This window comes from Branchiostoma belcheri, unplaced genomic scaffold, assembly GCF_001625305.1.
Source record: "Branchiostoma belcheri isolate BF01 breed outbred unplaced genomic scaffold, Haploidv18h27 scaffold7, whole genome shotgun sequence".
Lineage (NCBI taxonomy): Eukaryota > Metazoa > Chordata > Leptocardii > Amphioxiformes > Branchiostomatidae > Branchiostoma > Branchiostoma belcheri.
Genome location: NW_017804353.1, coordinates 5,539,394 through 5,545,860, shown reverse-complemented (window position 1 = coordinate 5,545,860; position 6,467 = coordinate 5,539,394).

The following is a 6,467-nucleotide window of genomic DNA, read 5'->3' as shown; positions in this document are numbered from 1 at the left end:
CGCCTACCGTGTGATCAATAGTGACTGTCCCGTCATATAAAGGCGTTATCATCTTACACAGGTAGCGAGCTTTCCTCCGGGGATCTGTCCCTAGTAAAGGGCGATCCTTTGTAGTAAATGTCTGATGTATTCTTCTGAATGCCGAGAACCCTGTAGTTCTGACACCGTGAAATATGAAAGTGAGCGTGTATGAAGGCGCTTCCAATAGCTCTGAATAAATCAAGGCAGATACTAAGTTGTTGAGCTTGATTTATGTAGGTGTACATTGATTAAGAGCAAAGCAAAGTTCATGAAAATGGGTGAACGCAAATGTTTTATGAGCAAGACAAACACTTATTACTTGTGCTGACTTCGATTCAGTTCACTGTGGGTCGACAGCAGACATTATCCTTGGAATCTTATCATCAAAATTCCACTCATCTTTAAGGATTTCGATGGTACTTTCCGATAACACCTGTGTCTTAACCCGTGCAATTGGAATTTACGGCCCGATGGTATTTATGATATACAGTTACTTCCCCTACTGCACGGTAGCTGCATGTTGATGCTTGTTGCATGAGGCCAGCCTGTCAATGTCGTGATCATCTGCTCTTTTCGATCTTCCCACTTTCATCACTACCGGCCAGTGTTTCCCACGGCTGGGACACCGCCGTTAGATAGTGGTACGCTAAACTGTCTCAGTTGTTTTATCCATCAGCTCTTTCAGTGCAGTGATTAGGCTTTTCACATCGCGTACCTGTACCCAAAGAAATCGGTCCATTTGGTGTCCATTTCTGCCAGTGAATGACCAGGGTACCAAGTACTCGTCATGGTCAGGACTACTGGCAGTCGCGACTGTCATTCGACGAAGATAGGAAACAGACCTTATCTGACACGCCTACATGGCCAGTGAGACACTACAATGTATAAGGGAATTATTAAGGGTGTAGAACTTTTCTATTTGACATATTGATAGAGTGTGTACTACTGTGAAGTTCTTTCTACATTCCTTTAAGCTTGTCGGGTTTCTTCCGATCTCATGTTGCATGCAACAATATTAATATATACTAGTACCCTGTGCACTGTAGCTGCTAAGAAGACATTCGTCACTTAGCTTATGTAGTATAACGTGAGACTGTGCCTCACCCACGAGAGACAAAATAGTGAAGAGTGCGGGGGACGGCACCTCAACAAGTGGAGATTGCTTTAGCTGCCTCCACAGCCAGCCGGCTTGTCTGCACTCCGAGTACTAGTACTCCGTGTGCCTGCTTTTACCCCATTAGCCCAGTATTGAACTTTCTTTCTGCTCTTGAAGGACCTACCTTTGACATTTCCCGGTAGACTTCATCATGGCAGTGTGTCACATTAGTACGGCGCTTTTAAGGACACGCAGTGGTGAACCTTGTCTCAATGGTGCGCCCTGAAAGGTCCTTGATACAATTTTAATGAAAAAATGACAGTCGATTGATAACTATTATTAACTCTATTACATTTCCTCGGATCGGTCTGAAGTAATTTTAGTACTGGTCTAAAAGTATCAGACATGCTTCTTTGTGATCTAGACGTACTGTGCGGCAACATGTCATTGAGTTCGCATTGGGTTAGAAAGTTGCTATCAATGGTAATAGACCATAGACATGCCGGTAGCTACGTGCGGTCTGGGACGATAGCCACGTTATTAGACTTGACCTGCAGAGAGAAGGGTATCTACAATATGGCCGGTAAAAGTATGATAATGATAACTGCAATTGTAAAGTCACCCTAGCAAGTCAAAGCAAGCAGACTCAAAACTGGATCGGATCCAAATAAGAGGGACTGTGGACTGGATACAACAATGAACTTTATTGTGGTAGCTGGAAACCATGTCAAAACAGTTTGCGTTCATGTATGACAATGGTTATGGACAATTTTATTGTTATTTGAAAGATTTGGGTGCAATAATGGTGTTGTGGGCTTTGGAATTCTCCGTGATTTTGGTTGATTTTGTTTATTCATGAAAATGTTTTGCATTGCCTTCAAATGATATTGAAGTAGACAAATACTAGTATGTCCAACTTAATGCATCAAAGGCTATACTGTTTTTAATCGTAAGGCAAAATTTTTGACATGGCGGCGATATCAATATCACTGTAACGTTAAACATCACGCGTAACAACCTTTCAATTTCTGGCTCTGCCGTGAGGCAAAGTTACAGGCAATCCTTAGATCGTGCGGAGCTTTGTTATGGTGAATGCCGAGGCTGGCGGCGGCAGATAGCGTAGGAGTAACCGAAGAATAACAGCCCCTGAGGAGACAGAGTGCGCCTGGATTAACCTGCCGATTTTCATTCTAAGTCTGAGAAATTACTTGCATTACGACGATTAAAGGATGGTGGCGTTGTCTTCAGCACCAGTCCAATGCGATTGGCTACAACTGTAACCTACTTTGAGGTCGCTGACTGTAGATTGCATTCAGCTGGGTATCTGCCTGTATGATGAAAAATGTCCTGCGCGTTGGTTCGCCCATCCCCAGGCGCTCAACAGGTGTTAATATTCAGCTGTAATATTGCATCTGGTGCAGCCGGCGAGCCATAGAGACCATACACGACCTTAGGCAACCCCGGTTCTGAAAGAAATCTAATGGTTATAAATCTGCACGATCTACAGTTTCAAGGACTCATTAACCCATGCAGCAGAGCCCACAGCCTTTCTAGTACTCTGACGAGATGTGCCGGTAAGACTTCCCCAAGGGTCCACCTATCGGGTAACCATATCTGGTCTCAATGGATTCTGGTCCTAATCAAGGGACTTTCCTCTTATCACTCTCCCGGCACGCCGCCATACCCAGCACGGGAGTGTTATGTCTTCCTGAACTCATTCCACTACGCTTCCACCAGGACATTGGGTTACGACTAGGGGCTACGACTGGGAGAGTGCCACTTGTTTATCGTCCGTAGATCAGACATGTTTCAAAATTTACAGTTATTAGTGCCCCCAAACCTTTCATGTTACGTTTGGTACTCGTACATGTATTCCCATCACTGTTTGATGATTCATCTGCAAGTTGACACTTCCTCAGACAATGCTGGGACGTTTTCTGGACTTGCCTGTATTCTGGGACACGTTGGCGTTCGGCGAGGGTTTTTGATGATTGCCGGGGATACCTTAGGTGACAGTTACAAACGAGGGGGGTTGAAAATATCGACAGAAACTGTGGAGGTGTGCAGCTGGCCTTGATGCGACTAAGGTGAAGAATGTTGAGCGATTAACATAAAACGTTAAATCTGTACTGTTTTGCATCTAACCTGGGTGGAGATCACAGTTTGTCAGTCCAATTGGAGGGAAGAATTTGCAACCTTCAGACTGTCCGGTTGGGTGTACGCCAAAGCATTACAACAAGAGCAATCTACAGATCATGATGGTAGGGGAAAATATAACATTTTCTGACTGCCCCATTACCCTGTTTGTTCTATCACTTCGCGGACTGCGTCAGAAAGACGGGGCCCCCAGAAAACGGCACAACTGTCCGTCTCCAAGATCTGTTCGGAGATTACAACAAGACCGCGAATGTCCGCACATGCAGTAGGATCAAAGAAACTCTGGCGTTAGCCGTTCATCAAACCTGGATTAGGGCGATTCTAGACCTTTCTATTTCCCGACAACTCTATCTTCATCAACTGCGGATCTGTGTCCAACACAGTAAGCCACGCAATCCGGGACACAAGCAAGCCGGCGCTGAATAATCGAATATTTCTTCTTAGTTTCAAGGTTATTCTTTTAGTTTTCAATTCAAGCGGGGATTGATGTCTTTGTGATTACATATCAACACGTGCGCTGATCATCCATAATGTGCCGATGGATTACTCAACATTCGGACTTGTGTGGCTCAGATAGCCCGCGCTTTCAGGACGTTATCTCTGAGATGGATGCCGGTGGTGCATGTAGAATATTGAGTAGACTGCGGAGGTACCATGACGATTGACCCTGACAGTTTTTTAAGGGTCTTCATTGTCTTGGGACCGGCGTCTAAAAGTGCGGCAATCCTAGTGACGCTCCATATTGGCTAGCATGGACGCGACCGCCGAATCCTGCTGCGAAAAGTCGAGAGAAATGCATCACCGTCCGTTTCAACATAGCTCCACTCGACCCCATACACATACCGTTTATAGTAACTAGTAACTAATGGTGACCACCGTTATATAGTAACTAATAAGCCAAGAGGCTATCTTCACATCCTAGGATGTGACCGTTATTAGTAACTCAGTTCCTTACTAAGGAAGTTAACGGCCGGACAGTGTTGCACACGCAGTTATATGGGTAATCAGGAGTATTTTCTTGGCGAGGTCACCCGGTAGATGACCTCTCATAATGGCCGCCATTTTTGATCTGACTCGGACAGTTTTTACTAGTATTCAGGATGAAAATAAACACCAAGGCTGCTGCCACGAGATGTTTTTAATACTGTTAACGGGGTATTATTATAGCTTAGTTAAAGTACATGTACTTTCATGAGACCATCGACTGATGCGAAACAACGACGGGCAGATTGCCTTTCGACTTTGTGGATGGATGTTTGTTTGACCCGATCCCGCGTCTTTTCGCCAACAAATCACGTCCAACTTTGATAAGGCATGTTATATAGGTAGGTGTTTCTTGCCTGTTTTCACTGTATATATCGCCGTAGTTTTGAACATCTCAATATTCTTTTATTTCTAAGCAGATTCTGTGGGGTAAAAGCGAGTCAATATTCCATATATTGTCGGGCTATATCCACTGACTAATCTCCAAGCAGTATGTTTGGGGAGGGGGCTAGACAGTATCAAATTGGCCAGTCTGGTAAATGGTTACAGACTGGCCAATTTAATATTTGGAGATTATCCATTGACCTCCTGCTTGGCTGGCCCATTATGCGATGGTTTAAACTAAGACACAGGAGACCAATGAATAAATATTATGTAGGCATCCAATACTAGTGTTGCCTCATTTTCCCCACAGAATCTACTTGCAGGTTAAAGATTATTTTGTTTTCCACTTGGAGATTAAAAGTTATTTTGTTGAGCTGATTTCGAGTTTGACGTTATTTATAATTGCCGTACAAAATTATATCAGGTTTGGCATAATTTGATGGTTTAGATTAGAATGTGAGAGTGGCAATATATTGACCTGTTAGCAAAGATAATGTCGGATGTTGTTAGTTAACATTAATATCAATACCACAAAAGAAAGATCAGTTATCCAGATGATGACACTAATTACAATTGTAACAAGTTACATGCTACATATCCTAAATCATACATGCATTCATTACCATATCTCTAGTAACAATATCAGTTTGAAAGTAACTTCAGTTTATCCAATCTATCGTGCTTGGGGCAGGCTGTCTTCGGGGCTCTAATAGTTTTCCCCCTGTCCAGCTCAACAGACCACCCGGTATATTTGAATGATATGCCACACACCAGGAGTTGATTCGCCCCTCCACAATCGAGCTTCAGCATCCCTGAAGAAAACCCGCCCAGCCACCTGGATACCAGGTTAGTGTGAAAGACTTTGTTGGTACTAGTTCTGTTGAATCATGCGAATCTGACCGGGTAGCGGATTCCAACTACCCTAGCTAGTTCTGCTTGTCAAATATGGTATCGGTATAGCAGCGGGATAACCGCCCTTCGGTGTGTGCACGCTAGCTAATTATAACTCAGCTTCTTCTGTCCAGTTGCTAATTGCCAAAAAAAAAAGAAAGTTAAGCTCATTATTGAACTTCAGCCACCAAATTCCATCCACATTTTCTAAAAAAAAAGAAAATTGCAGAACCCAGTCGAAAAACATATGACTTGTCTTCCACCGACTTCAAAAAGAACTCAAACATAACTACATATTGTATTATAAGATTCATACCCCATTCATATACCTTACTAAGGCTTTGTACTAGTATGCGTACTAGTAACCGGTTGAAGGGGAAGAAGCTCGTCAAAATTCAGTAAGGGGAATAAGCTGGTCAAAACCCCATGCTCTGTACACTTGGGACAACCTCAGCTCCCCTATTCTATCTCCTGAGAAGAATGTCGCCTGGCCAATATGTAAACCTTTACTGCAGATTTTTCTTGCAGCACATTGTTTCTGATATAATTACACACCTTTATGATCTTGGTCAAGCAAGAAGACAACTGCCCTGTAGTACCTGTTGACTTAGCAGCTGGATTTCCTAGACCTAGTCTTTTGTCCCATTCTCCTTGAATATAGCCTTGAGTTTCCCAATGTATGAATCCACCCCCCACACAATCTCCACCACACACACACATACACCAGTGACTGTACATACTGACACACACACACATACTACTGTACACACACGTGCGCGCGCACACACACACATACTATTGTAATGTACACACACACACATTATTAACTACTGTACATACACAGACACACATACTGTACACACACACATACGTTATACTACTGTACACACACACACACACACACACACACACACACACACACTACTACGTACAC